Source organism: Oncorhynchus kisutch, unplaced genomic scaffold (genome assembly GCF_002021735.2).
Source record: "Oncorhynchus kisutch isolate 150728-3 unplaced genomic scaffold, Okis_V2 Okis03b-Okis08b_hom, whole genome shotgun sequence".
NCBI lineage: Eukaryota > Metazoa > Chordata > Actinopteri > Salmoniformes > Salmonidae > Oncorhynchus > Oncorhynchus kisutch.
Window position 1 is genome coordinate 17,398,461 of NW_022261980.1, and position 22,653 is coordinate 17,421,113.

General features: G+C 47.0%; 2 non-coding genes and 1 pseudogene across 2 annotated transcripts; all 3 read right to left on the bottom strand.

The window, feature by feature from the left end:
- The window catches only part of LOC116359582 (low-density lipoprotein receptor-related protein 3-like), a 40,805-nt pseudogene extending 22,579 nt beyond the window's left edge, over nt 1–18,226 (bottom strand).
- Nucleotides 18,227–21,229: 3,003 nt separating this feature from the next.
- Nucleotides 21,230–21,303, bottom strand: trnat-agu (transfer RNA threonine (anticodon AGU)). Its single transcript has one exon. It is a non-coding gene; the product is annotated as a tRNA-Thr (tRNA).
- Nucleotides 21,304–22,296: 993 nt separating this feature from the next.
- Nucleotides 22,297–22,370, bottom strand: trnat-agu (transfer RNA threonine (anticodon AGU)). Its single transcript has one exon. It is a non-coding gene; the product is annotated as a tRNA-Thr (tRNA).
- Between the last annotated feature and the right edge of the window lie 283 nt (nt 22,371–22,653).

Genomic DNA, 22,653 nt, shown 5'->3' on the forward strand with positions numbered 1-22,653 from the left:
CCCTCTCCTCCTCTCCCTCCTCCTAATATCCCCCTCCTCCTCTCCCTCCTTCTCCTCCTCTCTCTCTCCTACTCTCCTCCTTTCCTTCCCTCTCCTCCTCTCCCTCCCTCCTCTCCTCTCCCTTCCCTTCCCTTCCCTTCCCTTCCCTTCCCTTCCCTTCCCTTCCCTTCCCTTCCCTTCCCTTCCCTTCCCTCCCTCTCCACCTCCTCCCCTCCCCTCCCTCTCCTCCTCTCCTCTCCCTTCCCACCCTCTCCTCCTCTCCCTTCCCTCCTCCTCCTCTCCTCTCCTCTCCCTTCACTCCCTCCCTTCCCTTCCCTTCCCTTCCCTTCCCTTCCCTTCCCTTCCCTTCCCTTCCCTTCCCTTCCCTTCCCTTCCCTCCCTCCCTCCCTCCCTCCCTCCCTCCCTCCCTCCCTCTCCTCCTCCTCTCCCCCCTCGCTTGTATTTATCCAGGAAGTGTCTCTCACCTCTGATATAAGACAGTCTGAACCCCTGAGCCAGTCCTGAGCTGTTGGCCTGTGAGTGGAAGTAGAGCCAGACTCTTCCCCTGGAGGAGATGAAGGGAGGTGGGAGGAGGGAGCCACACACCCGGTACTCCTCTCTCCAGGTGGGGCCTAGGAGCAGCCAGTCCCCCTGACACTGACCTGACTCCTCCAGGTCAAAGTTAGGGAAGCTGGGGGGGGGGGACACACAGGGAGACAGACGAGGGACATGGGTTAGACAAAGGGTTGGGGAACCATGGTCAAGGTAGTGTCTACGTTGATCCTTCACTCCAGACACACGCTAGATGATCTGATCAGAGCAGCGAGGAAAGAGGGACGTGTTCAACAGGAAGTGTAGTTGCAGGAGGAGGAAACATGGTCAAGGTAGTGTCTACGTTGATACTTCACTCCAGACACACGCTAGATGATCTGATCGGAGCAGCGAGGAAAGAGGGACGTGTTTAAGGAGTCAACAGGAAGTGTAGTTGCAGGAGGAGGAACAGGAAGCACTGACAAAAGCATTACATCATCCCTGATGGCTCAGCTACTCCGGCGAGTGCATTAATTTAATTAATTAATGAACGTGTGTGTGTGTGTGTGTGTGTTATGACCCAGAAATATGCTGAGATCATTACTAAGTGGGAGAGAGAAGCAGAAGAGTTGGGTGGCAGGATTCCAACAGATCAATATGTCCTCTCCTATTGGACGAGATGACCGGGCCACCACCCAAATGTCTCCCCATTAGAAGCACTTCATCTGACCAGGGCCCCTGGGGAATCGGATGCCTTCACAGCCTTATACTGACATTATAGACGCTGCTGTCCCAATGAGACTCATCTACTACTCATCTACTACCCAACTACTATCCATCTACTACCCATCTACTACCCACAGAGATGGGCTGTGGGTTGTATTTCCTGTTCTAGACCCATAGAGATGGGCTGTGGGTTGTATTTCCTGGTCTAGACCCATCGAGATGGGCTGTGGGTTGTATTTACTGGTCTAGACCCATAGAGATGGGCTGTGGGTTGTATTTCCTGGTCTAGACCCATCGAGATGGGCTGTGGGTTGTATTTCCTGGTCTAGACCCATAGACATGGGCTGTGGTCTGACTGGTCTAGACCCAGAGAGATGTGCTGTGGGTTGTATTTCCTGGTCTAGACCCATAGAGATGGGCTGTGGGTTGTATTTCCTGGTCTAGACCCATAGAGATGGGCTGTGGGTTGTATTTCCTGGTCTAGACCCATAGAGATGGGCTGTGGGTTGTATTTCCTGGTCTAGACCCATAGAGATGGGCTGTGGGTTATATTTCCTGGTCTAGACCCATAGAGATGGGCTGTGGGTTGTATTTCCTGGTCTAGACCCATAGAGATGGGCTGTGGTCTGACTGGTCTAGACCCAGAGAGATGTGCTGTGGGTTGTATTTCCTGGTCTAGACCCATAGAGATGGGCTGTGGGTTGTATTTCCTGGTCTAGACCCATAGAGATGGGCTGTGGGTTGTATTTCCTGGTCTAGACCCATAGAGATGGGCTGTGGGTTGTATTTCCTGGTCTAGACCCATAGAGATGGGCTGTGGGTTGTATTTCCTGGTCTAGACCCATAGAGATGGGCTGTGGGTTGTATTTCCTGGTCTAGACCCATAGAGATGGGCTGTGGTCTGACTGGTCTAGACCCTAGGGATGGGCTGTGGGTTATATTTCCTGGTCTAGACCCATAGAGATGGGCTGTGGTCTGACTGGTCTAGACCCAGATAGATGTGCTGTGGGTTGTATTTCCTGGTCTAGACCCATAGAGATGGGCTGTGGGTTGTATTTCCTGGTCTAGACCCATAGAGATGGGCTGTGGGTTGTATTTCCTGGTCTAGACCCATCGAGATGGGCTGTGGGTTGTGTTCCTGGTCTAGACCCATAGAGATGGGCTGTGGGTTGTATTTCCTGGTCTAGACCCATAGAGATGGGCTGTGGGTTGTATTTCCTGGACTAGACTCATATCAGACTGTATTACTGATGAGATCTGGCTGTGTGGTTCTATCAGACTGTATTACTGATGAGGCTCTTAGCTGCTCTTTAGCACATCTCAACACATTGTAGCACAACATATCTTATCTACAGTTGAAGTCAGAAGTTTACATACACCTTAGCCTAATACATTTAAACTCAGTTTTTCACAATTCCTGACTTTTAATCCGATTAAAAATTCCCTGTCTTAGGTCAGTTAGGATCACCACTTTATTTTAAGAATGCGAAATGTCAGAATAATAGTAGAGAGAATGATTTATTTCAACTTAAATTCTTTCATCATATTCCCAGTGAGTCAGAAGTTTACATACACTCAATTAGTATTAGTATTTGGTAGCATTGCCTTTAAATTGTTTAATTAACTTGGGTCAAACGTTTCAGGTAGCCTTCCACAAGTTTCCCACAATAAGTTGGGTGAATTTTGGCCCATTCCTCCTGACAGAGCTGGTGTAACTGAGTCAGATTTGTCGGCCTCCTTGCTTACACACGCTTTTTCAGTTCTGACTGATGTCTTGAGATGTTGCTTCAATATATCCACATCATTTTCCAACCTCATGATGCCATTTATTTTGTGAAGTGCACCAGTCCCTCCTGCAGCAAAGCACCCCCACAACATGATGCTGCCACCCCCGTGCTTCACGGTTGGGATGGTGTTCTTCGGCTTGCAGGCCTCCCACTTTTTCCTCCAAACATAACGATGGTCATTATGGCCAAACAGTTATATTTTTGTTTCATCAGACTGGAGGACATTTCTCCAAAAAGTACGATCTTTGTCCCCATGTGCAGTTGCAAACCGTAGTCTGGCTTTTTTATGGCGGTTTTGGAGCAGTGGCTTCTTCCTTGCTGAGTGGCCTTTCAGGTTATGTCAATATAGGACTCATTTTACTGTGGGTATAGATACTTTTGTACCTGTTTCCTCCAGCATCTTCACAAGGTCCTTTGCTGTTGTTCTGGGATTGATTTGCACGTTTCACACCAAAGTACGTTCATCTCTAGGAGACAGAACGCGTCTCCTTCCTGAGCGGTATGACGGCTGCGTGGTCCCATGGTGTTTATACTTGCGTACTATTGTTTGTACAGATGAACGTGGTACCTTCAGGCATTTGGAAATTGTTCCCAAGGATGAACCAGACTTGTGGAGGTCTACAATTTTTCATCTGAGGTCTTGGCTGATTTCTTTGGATTTTCCCATGATGTCAAGCAAAGAGGCACTGAGTTTGAAGGTAGGCCTTGAAATACATCCACAGGTACACTTCCAAATGACGCAAATTATGTCAATTAGCCTATCAGAAGCTTCTAAAGCCATCATATCATTTTCTGGAACTTTCCAAGCTGTTTAAAGGCACAGTCAACTTAGAGTATGTAAACTTCTGACCCACTGGAATTGTGATACAGTGAATTATAAGTGAAATAATCTGTCTGTAAACAATTGTTGGAAAAATGAGTTGTGTCATGTACAAAGTAGATGTCCTAACCGACTTGCCAAAACTATAGTTTTGTGGAGTGGTTGAAAAACGAGTTTTAATGACCAACAAAAGTGTATGCAAACTACCGACTCAAAAGTTGGTCCCAAATGGCACCCTATTCCGTATAGGCACCCTATTCTCTATAGGCCCTGGTCAAAAGTAGTGCACTACAGAGGGAACCATTTGCCTCTATGTGATCTGATAAACAGCTGCTGCAGCCTGCAGGACACGGTGGAGAGGACACTTGAGTCAACACTACCCAGGTTGCTGCTCTATCTGTCACTCTGTGTGTGTGTGTGTGTGTGTGTGTGTGTGTGTGTGTGTGTGTGTGTGTGTGTGTGTGTGTGTGTGTGTGTGGCAGCTGTCCTCCCTGTGGTAACATATCATGTCTTGGAGAGTAGAGGAGAGTGATTAGTACATTATATGAAACCATCCCTCCATCTGGTGTTCTCTCTCTGTCTCTCTCTCTGTCTCTCTCTCTGTCTCTCTCTCTGTCTCTGTCTCTCTCTCTCTGTCTCTCTCTCTCTCTCTCTGTCTCTCTCTCTCTCTCTGTCTCTCTCTCTCTCTCTCTCTCTCTCTGTCTCTCTCTCTCTGTCTCTCTTTCTATCTGTTTCTCTCTCTCTGTCTCTCTCTCTCTGTCTCTCTCTCAGTCCTCACAGACACAATCCACAGAAACCTCTATGTTGTTACCTGATGGTGATAACCTCTCTCCTGTCCCCTCTATGTTACCTGATGGTGATAACCTCTCTCCTGTCCCCCTCTATGTTACCTGATGGTGATAACCTCTCTCCTGTCCCCTCTATGTTACCTGATGGTGATAACCTCTCTCCTGTCCCCTCTGTTACCTGATGGTGATAACCTCTCTCCTGTCCCCTCTATGTTACCTGATGGTGATAACCTCTCTCCTGTCCCCTCTGTTACCTGATGGTGATAACCTCTCTCCTGTCCCCTCTATGTTACCTGATGGTGATAACCTCTCTCCTGTCCCCTCTATGTTACCTGATGGTGATAACCTCTCTCCTGTCCCCTCTATGTTACCTGATGGTGATAACCTCTCCCCTGTCCCCTCTATGTTACCTGATGGTGATAACCTCTCTCCTGTCCCCTCTATGTTATTACCTGATGGGGATAACCTCTCTCCTGTCCCTCTATGTTACCTGATGGTGATAACCTCTCTCCTGTCCCTCTATGTTACCTGATGGTGATAACCTCTCTCCTGTCCCTCTATGTTACCTGATGGTGATAACCTCTCTCCTGTCCCCTCTATGTTACCTGATGGTGATAACCTCTCTCCTGTCTCCTCTATGTTACCTGATGGTGATAACCTCTCCCCTGTCCCCCTCTATGTTCCAGGAACAGTTCATTCCGGGGGGGTAGTTGAGGGGCCAGGAGGGGCTGTAGATTACACCTCTTCTCTCTGTATGAAGCTCAACCTTCCCACTGCATGACGCTAAGGAGGGGGAGAGGGAGAGGGAGAGGGAGAGGGAGAGAGAGAGAGAGAGAGAGAGAGAGAGAGAGAGAGAGAGAGAGGGGGAGGGAGGGGGAGGGGGAGGGAGGGAGAGACAGAGAGAGGGAGAGGGGGAGGGAGAGACAGAGAGTGGGAGGGAGGGAGAGAGAGAGAGAGAGAGAGAGAGAGAGAGAGAGAGAGAGAGAGAGAGAGAGAGAGAGAGAGGGAGGGAGGGAGGGGGAGGGAGGGAGAGACAGAGAGAGGGAGAGGGGGAGGGAGGGAGGGAGAGAGAGAGAGAGAGAGAGAGAGAGAGAGAGAGAGAGAGAGAGAGAGAGAGAGAGAGAGAGAGAGAGAGAGAGAGAGAGAGGGGGAGGGAGAGGGGGAGGGAGAGACAGAGAGTGGGAGGGAGGGAGAGGGGGAGAGGGAGAGGGAGAGAGAGAGAGAGAGAGAGGGGAGGGAGAGACAGAGAGTGGGAGGGAGGGAGAGGAGGGAGAGGGAGAGGGAGGGGGAGAGGGAGAGCGAGGGGGAGAGAGAGAGGGAGAGGGGAGGGGGAGGGGGAGAGGGAGAGCGAGGGGGAGAGGGAGGGGGAGAGGGAGAGAGAGAGGGAGAGGGAGGGAGAGGGGAGAGGGAGAGGGAGGGGGAGAGGGAGGGGGAGAGGGAGAGACAGACATGTATTAACAGAGTTATATATTATATATAGTGGGTAACAACATCCTGTTTCTGGTGACACAGTGGGTAACAACATCCTGTTTCTGGTGACACAGTGGGTAACAACATCCTGTTTCTAATGTATTCTGGTGACACAGTGGGTAACAACATCCTGTTTCCGGTGACACAGTGGGTAACAACATCCTGTTTCTGGTGACACAGTGGGTAACAACATCCTGTTTCTGGTGACACAGTGGGTAACAACATCCTGTTTCTAATGTATTCTGGTGACACAGTGGGTAACAACATCCTGTTTCTGGTGACACAGTGGGTAACCACATCTTGTTTCTGGTGTCACAGTGGGTAACAACATCCTGTTTCTAATGTATTCTGGTGACACAAGAGAAATACAGATATGTGTCTGGTGTCTGGGTGTCTGGTGTCAGGGTGTCTGTGTGTCTGGGTGTCAGAATGTCTGGTGTCTGTGTGTCTGGGTGTCTGGTGTCAGGGTGTCTGTGTGTCTGGTGTCTGGGTGTCAGAATGTCTGGGTGTCAGAATGTCTGGGTGTCAGAATGTCTGGTGTCTGTGTGTCAGAATGTCTGTGTGTCTGGTGTCTGGTGTCAGGGAATCTGGTGTCTGGGTGTCTGGTAGTCTGGTGTCTGGTTGTCTGGTGTCTGGTGTCAGGGTGTCTGGTGTCTGTGTGTTTGTGTGTCTGGTGTCAGGGTGTCTGGTGTCTGTGTGTTTGTCTGTCTGGTGTCTGTGTGTTTGTGTGTCTGGTAGGGTGATATGGGATCTAAAGAAGTTACTTATTGTCTGACACCTTGGTTCAGTCTCATTCTGTCTCAAACACACCTTGGTTCAGTCTCATTCTGTCTCAAACACACCTTGGTTCAGTCTCATTCTGTCTCAAACACACCTTGGTTCAGTCTCATTCTGTCTCAAACACACCTTGGTTCAGTCTCATTCTGTCTCAAACACACCTTGGTTCAGTCTCATTCTGTCTCAACACACCTTGGTTCAGTCTCATTCTGTGGTGGTATTGAACATGTTGTGGATATGTGGTGGTATTGAACATGTTGTGTTGTAGATATGTGGTGGTATTGAACATGTTGTAGATATGTGGTGGTATTGAACATGTTGTAGATATGTGGTGGTATTGAACATGTTGTAGATATGTGGTGGTATTGAACATGTTGTAGATATGTGGTGGTATTGAACATGTTGTAGATATGTGGTGGTATTGAACATGTTGTGTTGTAGATATGTGGTGGTATTGAACATGTTGTGTTGTAGATATGTGGTGGTATTGAACATGTTGTAGATATGTGGTGGTATTGAACATGTTGTAGATATGTGGTGGTATTGAACATGTTGTAGATATGTGGTGGTATTGAACATGTTGTAGATATGTGGTGGTATTGAACATGTTGTAGATATGTGGTGGTATTGAACATGTTGTAGATATGTGGTGGTATTGAACATGTTGTAGATATGTGGTGGTATTGAACATGTTGTAGATATGTGGTGGTATTGAACATGTTGTAGATATGTGGTGGTATTGAACATGTTGTAGATATGTGGTGGTATTGAACATGTTGTAGATATGTGGTGGTATTGAACATGTTGTAGATATGTGGTGGTATTGAACATGTTGTGTTGTAGATATGTGGTGGTATTGAACATGTTGTGTTGTAGATATGTGGTGGTATTGAACATGTTGTGTAGCTGTGTAGCTGAATGTGTAGAAGAATAGCTGCTGCCTTGGCAGGAACTAATGGGGATCCATAATAAACCCCAGGAAGAGTAACAAGAACTAATGGTGTGGCAGGGTAGCCTAGTGGTTAGAGCGTTGGACTAGTAACCGGAAGGTTGCAAGTTCAAACCCCCGAGCTGACAAATCTGTCGTTCTGCCCCTGAACAGGCAGTTAACCCACTGTTCCCAGGCCGTCATTGAAAATAAGATTTTGTTCTTAACTGACTTGCCTGGTTAAATAAAGGTAAAATAAATAAAAAAATGGAGATCCATAATAAACCCCAGGAAGAGTAGCTGCTGCCTTGACAGGAACTAATGGGGACCCATAATAAACCCCAGGAAGAGTAGCTGCTGCCTTGACAGGAACTAATGGGGATCCATAATAAACCCCAGGAAGAGTAGCTGCTGCCTTGGCAGGAACTAATGGGGATCCATAATAAACCCCAGGAAGAGTAGCTGCTGGCTTGGCAGGAACTAAAGGGGATCCATAATAAACCCCAGGAAGAGTAGCTGCTGCCTTGGCAACAGGTACTAATGGGGATCCATAATAAACCCCAGGAAGAGTAGCTGCTGCCTTGGCAGGAACTAATGGGAATCCATAATAAACCCCAGGAAGAGTAGCTGCTGCCTTGGCAGGAACTAATGGGGATCCATAATAAACCCCAGGAAGAGTAGCTGCTGCCTTGGCAGGAACTAATGGGGATCCATAATAAACCCCAGGAAGAGTAGCTGCTGGCTTGGCAGGAACTAAAGGGGATCCATAATAAACCCCAGGAAGAGTAGCTGCTGCCTTGGCAACAGGTACTAATGGGGCGGCAGGTTAGCCTAGTGGTTAGAGCGTTGGACAAGTAACCGGAAGGTTGCAAGTTCAAACCCCCGAGCTGACAAATCTGTCGTTCTGCCACTGAACAGGCAGTTAACCCACTGTTCCTAGGCCGCCATTGAAAATAAGATTTTGTTCTTAACTGACTTGCCTGGTTAAATAAAGGTAAAATAAATAAAAAATGGAGATCCATAATAAACCCCAGGAAGAGTAGCTGCTGCCTTGACAGGAACTAATGGGTACCCATAATAACCCCCAGGAAGAGTTGCTTCAAACCATGAGAAACCAGATTCTCTGGTCTGATGAAACCAAGATTAAATTTTCTGGCCTGAATGCCTAGCTTCACGTCTGGAGGAAACCTGGCACCATCCCTACGGTGAAGCATGGTGGTGGCAGCATCATGCTGTGGGGATGTTTTTCAACAGCAGGGACAGGGAGACTAGTCAGGATCGAGGGAAAGATGAACGGAGCAAAGTACAGAGAGATTCTTGATGAAAACCTGCTCCAAAGCGCTCAGGACCTCAAACTGGGGGCGAAGGTTCACCTTCCAACAGGACCTCCGACTGGGGGCGAAGGTTCACCTTCCAACAGGACCTCCGACTGGGGCGAAGGTTCACCTTCCAACAGGACAACGACACTAAGCACATAGCCAAGATAAAACAGGAGTGGCTTCGGGACAAGTCTCTGAATGTCCTTAACTGGCCCAGCCAGAATGTTTGATTGGACTTGAATCCGATCAAACATCTCTGGAGAAAATACCTCTGCAGCAAAGACTGGGATAAACTCCCCAAATACAGGTGTGTCAAGCTTGTAGCGTCATACCCAATAAGAAGACTGGGAGAAACTCCCCAAATACAGGTGTGTCAAGCTTGTAGCGTCATACCCAATAAGAAGACTGGGAGAAACTCCCCAAATACAGGTGTGTCAAGCTTGTAGCGTCATACCCAATAAGAAGACTGGGAGAAACTCCCCAAATACAGGTGTGTCAAGCTTGTAGCGTCATACCCAATAAGAAGACTGGGAGAAACTCCCCAAATACAGGTGTGCCAAGCTTGTAGCGTCATACCCAATAAGAAGACTGGGAGAAACTCCCCAAATACAGGTGTGTCAAGCTTGTAGCGTCATACCCAATAAGAAGACTGGGAGAAACTCCCCAAATACAGGTGTGCCAAGCTTGTAGCGTCATACCCAATAAGAAGACTGGGAGAAACTCCCCAAATACAGGTGTGCCAAGCTTGTAGCGTCATACCCAAGAAGAAGACTGGGAGAAACTCCCCAAATACAGGTGTGCCAAGCTTGTAGCGTCATACCCAATAAGAAGACTGGGAGAAACTCCCCAAATACAGGTGTGCCAAGCTTGTAGCGTCATACCCAAGAAGAAGACTGGGAGAAACTCCCCAAATACAGGTGTGCCAAGCTTGTAGCGTCATACCCAAGAAGAAGACTGGGAGAAACTCCCCAAATACAGGTGTGTCAAGCTTGTAGCGTCATACCCAATAAGAAGACTGGGAGAAACTCCCCAAATACAGGTGTGCCAAGCTTGTAGCGTCATACCCAAGAAGAAGACTGGGAGAAACTCCCCAAATACAGGTGTGCCAAGCTTGTAGCGTCATACCCAATAAGAAGACTGGGAGAAACTCCCCAAATACAGGTGTGCCAAGCTTGTAGCGTCATACCCAATAAGAAGACTGGGAGAAACTCCCCAAATACAGGTGTGCCAAGCTTGTAGCGTCATACCCAATAAGAAGACTGGGAGAAACTCCCCAAATACAGGTGTGCCAAGCTTGTAGCGTCATACCCAATAAGAAGACTGGGAGAAACTCCCCAAATACAGGTGTGTCAAGCTTGTAGCGTCATACCCAATAAGAAGACTGGGAGAAACTCCCCAAATACAGGTGTGCCAAGCTTGTAGCGTCATACCCAATAAGAAGACTGGGAGAAACTCCCCAAATACAGGTGTGCCAAGCTTGTAGCATCATACCCAATAAGAAGACTGGGAGAAACTCCCCAAATACAGGTGTGCCAAGCTTGTAGCGTCATACCCAATAAGAAGACTGGGAGAAACTCCCCAAATACAGGTGTGCCAAGCTTGTAGCGTCATACCCAATAAGAAGACTGGGAGAAACTCCCCAAATACAGGTGTGCCAAGCTTGTAGCGTCATACCCAAGAAGAAGACTGGGAGAAACTCCCCAAATACAGATGTGCCAAGCTTGTAGCGTCATACCCAAGAAGAAGACTGGGAGAAACTCCCCAAATACTGGTGTGCCAAGCTTGTAGCATCATACCCAAGAAGACTGGGAGAAACTCCCCAAATACAGGTGTGCCAAGCTTGTAGCGTCATACCCAAGAAGAAGACTGGGAGAAACTCCCCAAATACAGGTGTGTCAAGCTTGTAGCGTCATACCCAATAAGAAGACTGGGAGAAACTCCCCAAATACAGGTGTGTCAAGCTTGTAGCGTCATACCCAAGAAGATTGGAGTCTGTAATCACTGCTAAAGGTGCTTCAACAAAGTACTGAGTAAAGGGTCTGAATATTTATGTAAATGTGATATTTCATTTTATTTAAGTATTATTATTAGCAAGAATTTATAAAAACCTGTTTTTGCTTTGTCATTATGGGGTATTGTGTGTAAAGTAATGAAAATAAAAACTATTTCATGAATTTTAGAATTAGTCTGTAATGTAACAAACTGTGGGAAACGTGGGGTCTGAATACTTTCTGAAGGCTCTGTGTTTGTATGAAGAGCCTCTTATCAGGACCTGGACTGCGTTCCCCACAAGCCCCTGCTTCAAAGACATGGAAAGGAAGAGAGGAAGGGCCCAGTGACCTCACACCACCTTAGCTTTAATACACTCTTCCACCTCTCTCTCTCTCCCTCTCTCTGTCTCTCTCTCTCTCTCTTCCTCCAAGTTCTCTCACACACTCCCTTTCTCTCCCCTAGCTCTCTCTCACTTCCTCCCTCTCTCTGATCCTCTCCCTCTCTCTTCCCCTCCCTCTCTCTTCCTCTCCCTCTCTTCCTCTCCCTTTCTCTCTAGCCAAGCTCTCTCACACTTCCTCCCTCTCTCTCTCTTTCTCTGAATTCTCTATTTTCATGTTTTCAATCTGCAGAGCACCAGGTGCTGAAAATATCCATCTCATTAATTGTCTCTCACCCTGGAGGAGAAAGGGCCTCGAACACACACACACACACACACACACACACACACACACACACACACACACACACACACACACACACACACACACACACACACACACACACACATACACACAGTGCAGATCAGTCTCACACACACACACACACACACACTCACATACACAGCGCAGATCAGTCTCTCACACACACACACACACACACACACACACAACGCAGATCAGTCTCTCACACACACACACAACGCAGATCAGTCTCTCACACACACACACAGAGCGCAGCTTCAAAGTACATATTGGTCAGAATCAATGAACCATAAGACTGATCTGAACTGAGACACATGGTGATGTAGTAAACACTACAGGACTAGAGACACATGGTGATGTAGTAAACACTACAGGACACATGGTGATGTAGTAAACACTACAGGACTAGAGACACATGGTGATGTAGTAAACACTACAGGACACATGGTGATGTAGTAAACACTACAGAGACACATGGTGATGTAGTAAACACTACAGGACACATGGTGATGTAGTAAACACTACAGAGACACATGGTGATGTAGTAAACACTACAGGACTAGAGACACATGGTGATGTAGTAAACACTACAGGACACATGGTGATGTAGTAAACACTACAGGACACATGGTGATGTGGTAAACACTACAGAGACACATGGTGATGTAGTAAACACTACAGGACTAGAGACACATGGTGATGTAGTAAACACTACAGGACACATGGTGATGTAGTAAACACTACAGAGACACATGGTGATGTGGTAAACACTACAGGACTAGAGACACATGGTGACGTAGTAAACACTACAGGACACATGGTGATGTAGTAAACACTACAGAGACACATGGTGATGTAGTAAACACTACAGAGACACATGGTGATGTAGTAAACACTACAGAGACACATGGTGATGTAGTAAACACTACAGAGACACATGGTGATGTAGTAAACACTACAGGACTAGAGACACATGGTGATGTAGTAAACACTACAGAGACACATGGTGATGTAGTAAACACTACAGAGACACATGGTGATGTAGTAAACACTACAGAGACACATGGTGATGTAGTAAACACTACAGAGACACATGGTGATGTAGTAAACACTACAGGACACATGGTGATGTAGTAAACACTACAGAGACACATGGTGATGTAGTAAACACTACAGAGACACATGGTGATGTAGTAAACACTACAGGACTAGAGACACATGGTGATGTAGTAAACACTACAGGACACATGGTGATGTAGTAAACACTACAGGACTAGAGACACATGGTGATGTAGTAAACAATACAGAGACACATGGTGATGTGGTAAACACTACAGAGACACATGGTGATGTATTAAACACTACAGGACACATGGTGATGTAGTAAACACTACAGAGACACATGGTGATGTAGTAAACACTACAGGACTAGAGACACATGGTGATGTAGTAAACACTACAGGACACATGGTGATGTAGTAAACACTACAGGACACATGGTGATGTAGTAAACACTACAGGACTAGAGACACATGGTGATGTAGTAAACACTACAGAGACACATGGTGATGTAGTAAACACTACAGAGACACATGGTGATGTAGTAAACACTACAGAGACACATGGTGATGTAGTAAACACTACAGGACACATGGTGATGTGGTAAACACTACAGAGACACATGGTGATGTAGTAAACACTACAGGACTAGAGACACATGGTGATGTAGTAAACACTACAGGACTAGAGACACATGGTGATGTAGTAAACACTACAGAGACACATGGTGATGTAGTAAACACTACAGAGACACATGGTGATGTAGTAAACACTACAGAGACACATGGTGATGTAGTAAACACTACAGAGACACATGGTGATGTAGTAAACACTACAGGACACATGGTGATGTAGTAAACACTACAGAGACACATGGTGATGTAGTAAACACTACAGAGACACATGGTGATGTAGTAAACACTACAGGACTAGAGACACATGGTGATGTAGTAAACACTACAGGACACATGGTGATGTAGTAAACACTACAGGACTAGAGACACATGGTGATGTAGTAAACAATACAGAGACACATGGTGATGTGGTAAACACTACAGAGACACATGGTGATGTATTAAACACTACAGGACACATGGTGATGTAGTAAACACTACAGAGACACATGGTGATGTAGTAAACACTACAGGACTAGAGACACATGGTGATGTAGTAAACACTACAGAGACACATGGTGATGTAGTAAACACTACAGGACACATGGTGATGTAGTAAACACTACAGAGACACATGGTGATGTAGTAAACACTACAGGACTAGAGACACATGGTGATGTAGTAAACACTACAGGACACATGGTGATGTAGTAAACACTACAGGACACATGGTGATGTAGTAAACACTACAGGACTAGAGACACATGGTGATGTAGTAAACACTACAGAGACACATGGTGATGTAGTAAACACTACAGAGACACATGGTGATGTAGTAAACACTACAGAGACACATGGTGATGTAGTAAACACTACAGGACACATGGTGATGTGGTAAACACTACAGAGACACATGGTGATGTAGTAAACACTACAGGACTAGAGACACATGGTGATGTAGTAAACACTACAGAGACACATGGTGATGTAGTAAACACTACAGAGACACATGGTGATGTAGTAAACACTACAGAGACACATGGTGATGTAGTAAACACTACAGGACACATGGTGATGTAGTAAACACTACAGGACACATGTTGATGTAGTAAACAGTACAGGACACATGGTGATGTAGTAAACACTACAGGACTAGAGACACATGGTGATGTAGTAAACACTACAGGACACATGGTGATGTAGTAAACACTACAGGACACATGGTGATGTAGTAAACACTACAGGAGGACAGTGATAGTTAATATATGACCACAGAGAGGACAGTGATAGTTAATATATGACCACAGAGAGGACAGTGATAGTTAATATATGACAACAGAGAGGACAGTGATAGTTAATATATGACAACAGAGAGGACAGTGATAGTTAATATATGACAACAGAGAGGACAGTGATAGTTAATATATCAACAACAACAGAGAGGACAGTGATAGTTAATATATGACAACAGAGAGGACAGTGATAGTTAATATATCAACAACAACAGAGAGGACAGTGATAGTTAATATATGACAATAGAGAGGACAGTGATAGTTAATATATGACAATAGAGAGGACAGTGATAGTTAATATATGACAACAGAGAGGACAGTGATAGTTAATATATGACAACAGAGAGGACAGTGATAGTTCATATATGACCACAGAGAGGACAGTGATAGTTAATATATGACAACAGAGAGGACAGTGATAGTTAATATACGACAACAGAGAGGACAGTGATAGTTATTCATCATTTATAAGGTGATTTTTACTCTGATGATCAGCTCACCTGTAAAGCAGAGATGCTAGAGGGCTTCTAATGAAAACACCAGGTTCTAACTTTGAACACAACAGCTGCTTCAGTTACAGTCTATAATTTGCAGATAAAGAAAACAGCCCTTTGTGGAGGTAAGAGGTTGCCTCCTAATAAGGTAGGAACAAGCCTCTCTATATCGGCTCCTGTAGGAAGGAGGAGGAGGAGGGGGGGGGGGGGGTTAGGAGGCCTCTTTAGTGTGACAGGTAAAGAGAGGGAACAAACTACAGGTGTACACCCACTCTCTTTCCACACACACACACACACGCGCACACACACATGCACACACCACTGTGTAGCTCCATAATGATCCCTTCAGTTCACACCTCCACCTCTGGAACCAGGGGCCCAATGGGACTGGAGAGGAGAAGGAGGGGGAGGAGGAGGGAGAAGGAGGGAAGAGGGGGAGGAGGAGAGGGAAGAAGGTGAGGAGGGGAGGGTTGGGGGCGTGGCAGCAGCCTCCTGAGGTAGCAGAGGAAGGAGGATTTCTGCTCAGACAGAGATCGACCATAGTATCTGAGTGGCGAATCATTACACTATAATAAACATATACAGAGGATTCATCTTTCAATGCGATATTGTCTTTGGGTTCTGCTTGTGTTTCCTCTGACATCACGTTTCAATTCAGTGACGTCACCTGTAGACGTATTAAAATATCTTTGTTGTTTTTCCTGGTAATCATTTGACTTATACTAACATTACTGAGGCTCTATCAGCAAAATGCCAACTCTGTGGGCTGGCTTGTAGCCAGACGATCCTCTGCTTTGTGTCTGTGGGCTGGCTCGTAGCCAGAATATCCTCTGCTCTGTGTCTGTGGGCTGGCTCGTAGCCAGACGACCCTCTGCTTTGTGTCTGTGGGCTGGCTCGTAGCCAGACGACCCTCTGCTCTGTGTCTGTGGGCTGGCTTGTAGCCAGACTATCCTCTGCTCTGTGGGCTGGCTCGTAGCCAGATGATCCTCTGCTCTGTGTCTGTGGGCTGGCTTGTATCAAGACGATCCTCTGCTCTGTGGGCTGGCTCGTAGCCAGACGACCCTCTGCTTTGTGTCTGTGGGCTGGCTCGTAGCCAGACGACCCTCTGCTCTGTGTCTGTGGGCTGGCTCGTAGCCAGAATATCCTCTGCTCTGTGTCTGTGGGCTGGCTCGTAGCCAGACTCTCCTCTGCTCTGTGTCTGTGGGCTGGCTCGTAGCCAGACGACCCTCTGCTCTGTATCTGTGGGCTGGCTCGTAGCCAGAATATCCTCTGCTCTGTGTCTGTGGGCTGGCTCGTAGCCAGACTATCCTCTGCTCTGTGTCTGTGGGCTGGCTCGTAGCCAGACTATCCTCTGCTCTGTGTCTGTGGGCTGGCTCGTAGCCAGATGATCCTCTGCTCTGTGTCTGTGGGCTGGCTCGTAGCCAGATGATCCTCTGCTCTGTGTCTGTGGGCTGGCTTGTAGCAAGACGATCCTCTGCTCTGTGGGCTGGCTCGTAGCCAGACGACCCTCTGCTCTGTGTCTGTGGGCTGGCCCTGTTTTCATCTGCACTAGAGCAATACATTAAGGGATTGACGCTGGGCACGATGATGTAATGCAGATAGCCAGAGGGTCCGCTGTATCGATGCTGAGTTTTGGTGTGTGTGTGTGTGTGTGTGTGTGTGTGTGTGTGTGCGTGCGTGTGCGTGTAGTGTGTGTGTGTCTCTGTGTGTGTGTGTGTGTGTTTGTGTATGCGTGTTTGCACATAACACCATCAACAAACTACGACTATCATTTCTCAGTAGAAATCAATGAAAGCCTGTCATGGTACATGTTGCAGATGTCCCACAACGACAGACACCATGGCAACGATGATCCATCTCTAGGGAAGCACACAACATTCCAATACTATTGACACCCACACTGTCTGGTTCTGGTTCTGCCTATAGAAGTAGCCGAACCATCACCTAACTCAGATGAGCTTATAGTCTGTGTTAATAGATGAAGGAAATGAAGGACGGAGTCTGTGACCAAATGCAGCAGCACAACACGTGATTTAAAATGATGTGCTTTTGTAAAATATGACAAAGTTTTAGATCAATACAGAATATTATCCAACGGGAAACCAGTAGAGTATCAGAAAACATTCAAATTGAACAACAACAAAAAAGCAATATGTCTAAATAAGAGTACTGACCGACACAGACCGAAGCGAACCGTATTAATATCCATATGACCAGGAGAAGCCCCGGCGCTCCAATCCGATCCATCATTCCAGCAGCCCAGCTCGTTCTTTTGTCATCTTGGGGGTAATTTCCGTAACATCTGTAGCAATAGCCTCCGAATATTTTCCGTGACCTTTGCAGATGTCATGAACTCAAGTCCTCTCTCTGTAGAAAAAATATATATAAACTAGGACGTGGGTAAATTGTGTTTGTAGCGCAAAAAGAAGCTTCATACGCTACTCAGAGGCAGCCCACTAGGACAATGTGATACAGTGAAAAGAGATGTGATCGTACATCGTCGGTCTCTGCTTCAATGGCTCGTTTGGTTTCCGCGTTGATTTATATCCTAAAGGAATGGAAAATTCTCTGCGTTTGTGAGACAGAAGAGAAAGGCACGTCGGCAGTGCACTTACGACACTGTCCCGTCCTTTATTTCGGGTTGGACTGTTCGGTGTTTATAGCTGTTATGTATTCTCCGTCCACAGCCGAGTATTTTCATCTCCCTTTAGGCACTATCCTGTGCATGAAAGTGGACAATGGTGCAGTGATCATTTACCGTGCAGTTACGCGTTGTCTGTCATATTTAAGTTAAACCCAAATCCTAGTTTTTGCGGTCGCTGCAGTTTGGTATGCCGAGCAGATCCTTCTTTGAATTAAATAATGTTGTTTCCCCCATCCCGTGCAGGGAGGTCTTCATTGAATACGTCGTTATAATGTTGTCGTCAAATCCTGACCCCGAAAGGCCGGATGGTGGTATTGCATATTCGCACCAGTGATTCTATTAAAATAAAAAATAAAAAACACGTTTATTTGTCACCAAATGGCGCCAAATAAAACAGGTGTTGACCTTACAGTGTAATGCTTACTGACAAGCCCTTAACTAACCATGAGGTTGTTTTTTAAAAATGACACTTGAGAAAATATTTACTAAATAAACACAATAAAATCACAATCAGGAGAATATACACAGGGGGTACAGGTACCGAGGTGGTACAGGTACCGAGGGGGTACAGGTACCGAGGTGGTACAGGTACCGAGGTGGTACAGGTACCGAGGTGGTACAGGTACCGAGGGGGTACAGGTACCGAGGTGGTACAGGTACCGAGGGGGTACAGGTACCGAGGTGGTACAGGTACCGAGGGGGTACAGGTACCGAGGGGGTACAGGTACCGAGGTGGTACAGGTACCGAGGGGGTACAGGTACCGAGGGGGTACAGGTACCGAGGTGGTACAGGTACCGAGGGGGTACAGGTACCGAGGTGGTACAGGTACCGAGGTGGTACAGGTACCGAGGGGTACAGGTACCGAGGTGGTACAGGTACCGAGGTGGTACAGGTACCGAGGGGTACAGGTACCGAGGTGGTACAGGTACCGAGGGGGTACAGGTACCGAGGGGTACAGGTACCGAGGTGGTACAGGTACCGAGGGGGTACAGGTACCGAGGGGTACAGGTACCGAGGTGGTACAGGTACCGAGGTGGTACAAGTACCGAGGGGGTACAGGTACCGAGGTGGTACAGGTACCGAGGTGGTACAGGTACCGAGGGGGTACAGGTACCGAGGTGGTACAGGTACCGAGGTGGTACAGGTACCGAGGGGGTACAGGTACCGAGGTGGTACAGGTACCGAGGGGGTACAGGTACCGAGGGGGTACAGGTACCGAGGTGGTACAGGTACCGAGGGGGTACAGGTACCGAGGTGGTACAGGTACCGAGGGGGTACAGGTACCGAGGTGGTACAGGTACCGAGGTGGTACAGGTACCGAGGGGGTACAGGTACCGAGGTGGTACAGGTACCGAGGGGGTACAGGTACCGAGGGGGTACAGGTACCGAGGTGGTACAGGTACCGAGGTGGTACAGGTTTAGTCGAGGTGATACAGGTACCGAGGTGGTACAGGTTTAGTCGAGGTAATTGAGGTAATATGTACATGTAGGTAAGGGGTAGAGACTAAGCATATGTAACGGATGTGAAACGGTTAGCTAGTTAGCGGTGGTGCGCGCTAAATTGCGTTTCAATCGGTAACGATCCCTGGAGGCGGACTGTTGACGTGTGCAGAGCGTCCCAGGTTCGCGCCCAGGTCGGGGCGAGGGAACGGTCTAAAGTTATACTGTTACACATAGATAATAAACAGTGAATAGCAGCAGTGGGGGGAAATAAATGCAAATAGTCCGGGTAGACATTTGATTAATTGTTCAGGAGTCTTATGGTTTGGGGTGGTAGAAGCTGTTAAGGAGCCTTTTGGACATAGACTTGGCGCTCCGGTACCGCTTGCCGTGCGGGAGCAGAGAAAACAATCTATGACTTGGGTGGCTGGAGTCTTTGACAATGTTTTGGGTTTTCCTCTGACACAGCCTGGTATAGAGGTCCTGGATGGCAGGAAGCTTGGCCCTGGTGATGTACTGGGCCGTTCCCACTACCCTCTGTAGCGCCTTACGGTCGGATGCCGAGAATTTGCATACCAGGCGGTGATGCAACCGGTCAGGATGCCCGGATGCCAGGTGCAGCTGTATAACTTTTTGAGGATCTGAAGACCCATAGTTTGTTAGTGATGTGGACACCGACGCTCACTGTGGCTGTTTGCTTTGTAAAGAGACGTACTGTGGCTGTTTGCTTTGTAAAGAGACGTACTCTGACTGTTTGCTTTGTAAACACTCTGAGTCCTGCAGCTATAACGCTCTCCGTAGAAGTATTCAGTGTAATCGTTGGCCTAATGACCCTGGCACTAAACACCTCCCTCTGCAACTGGATCCTGGACTTCCTGACGGGCCGTCCCCCAGGTGGTAAGGGTAGGTAACTACACATCTGCACGCTGATCCTCAACACGGGGGGCCCCTCAGGGGTGCGTGCTCAGGGGGGCGTGCTCAGGGGGGTGTGCTCAGGGGGGCATGCTCAGGGGGGCGTGCTCAGGGGGGGGGTGCTCAGGGGGGCGTGCTCAGGGGGGTGTGCTCAGGGGGGCGTGCTCAGGGGGCATGCTCAGAGGTGCGTGCTCAGGGGGGGGTGCTCAGGGGGGCGTGCTCAGGGGGGGGTGCTCAGGGGGGCGTGCTCAGGGGTGAGTGCTCAGGGGGGGGTGCTCAGGGGGGGGTGCTCAGGGGGGGTGCTCAGGAGGGCGTGCTCAGGGGGGGGTGCTCAGGGGGGGGTGCTCAGGGGGGGTGCTCAGGGGGGGGTGCTCAGGGGGGGGTGCTCAGGGGGGGTGCTCAGGGGTGAGTGCTCAGGAGGGCGTGCTCAGGGGTGAGTGCTCAGGGGGGGTGCTCAGGGGTGAGTGCTCAGGGGGGGGTGCTCAGGGGGGGGTGCTCAGGGGGGCGTGCTCAGGGGTGAGTGCTCAGGGGGGCGTGCTCAGGTGGGCGTGCTCAGGGGGGGTGCCCCTGTATATAGCCTCACTTTTTATTTTACTATTGCTGTTGAATTATTTTACTTTTATTTTATATTTTTTACTTAAAGCGTATTTTTCTTAACTACATTGCTGGTTAAGGGCTTGTAAGTTAGCATTTCACTGTAAGGTCTACTACACCAGTTGTATTCGGGCGCATGTGACAAATAAACTTTGATTTAAATGTAATACTCTTTTGGTATTCGCCCTTGTTTAACTTAAATTCGTTTGAATTAGTTACTAAAATGCTGGCCCCATGTAATTTTCTACAACATATCAGTATGGTTGTATTGCCGGAAGGCAGGGACGTATCCTCGTCGTCACTGTTGTCAAAGCTTGGAGCTCCTCGAGAAGAGGTAGTGGGTCCATAAACAGAAACAAAAAGGCACTGCTGAGATTCGAACTCAGGATCTCCTGTTTACTAGACAGGCGCTTTAACCAACTAAGCCACAGCGCCGCCGAGTCGTGAAGGAAATAAAACGGTAAATGTCTTTACTGTTGGTAAAATGTGAAAAGGGAGAAAGGAGCCGTGTTCTCCAAAGGTCATTTTTTTTCGCTTCATCATATCAGTCAGGTTTTACCAGTTGAATATTGACACAAACATAATACTTTTTCGTATTACAACGTTTCTGAAATGTTTGATAAAAATATTTAAATGAGGCGATACAACGTTAAATATGCAATATTTGCATATAGCGCAAATAAATGTTTCTGGAAACTGGATGTAGGCAGGCTAAACATGTTAGTTCATTTTAAGACACTCCAGGACCGGACTTGTCCAGAGCAGATAGCGGATAAATATATATATATTTTTTTTAAATATATATTTTTATATTTATGTCTGTAAAATACTAGTCATGTAACGTTCAAATGCATTTTTGGCGCATTTTACCAATGAAAATGTTATTTAGAATAAAAAAATGAACAATCTATCAACAATTCCCTCTGGGCAAGTCTGGAGAATATATCTAAGTATAATCACACAACATGTGGTGAATGCAGATGGTTCTGAAGATGAGAAACAATAAGGGGGAGTCTGGTTGGCTTGTGGGAAGGTATAAGGGAGTCTGACTATCGGGAAATGAATGTTGAAGAAAAGTACACTGAATTTAGACTACCAAACGCCTATTTAGGCCCAATCACTATCTATTCAAAGTAAGTTACTATAGATAGTTCAGTTTGAAACATTCTCTATGAAATGGGCTTTTACATAATGTGTAATTAAATGTATGTAGTGAGCTATTGGTGTAATTTCATTTTAAAGTCGATAAAAAACGTGGATGATGGTAGTATGGGAAAATAAAGAAAATGGACATTTTCATGTTTACTTAAAAAAAATACTAATATCAATTGACCAAAATACCAACAAATTCCAAAATAGGTAGATGCAAAAATGTAATTTAAGCAAGTGGTGCCTGGCCTTTTAAAAATAGTCTGTAATGTTCACAAAAGGCTCCGCTGAGATTCGAACTCAGGATCTCCTGTTTACTAGACAGGCGCTTTAACCAACTAAGCCACGGCGCCGATGAATGTCCCCGTGAAAAAAGGCTTTATATTTCCATCATGTATATCTCAAGCTTCGTAATGGTGTTGTGTCTTTAGTTAATTACTCACGTGAGCTTCATTACAGAACATAAATTAAGCGATTATTGATCCCATAGTTTACAATTCAAACATTTACAAGCTCGGACAGTGGTGTTCGGTCATAACGTCGTCGCCCCAGACTCAACCTGTGTGTCAAATCAACATGTACTTGTGTCATGCTTCGTAAACAAACAGGTGAGAAACAGTGAAATGCTTACGGCCT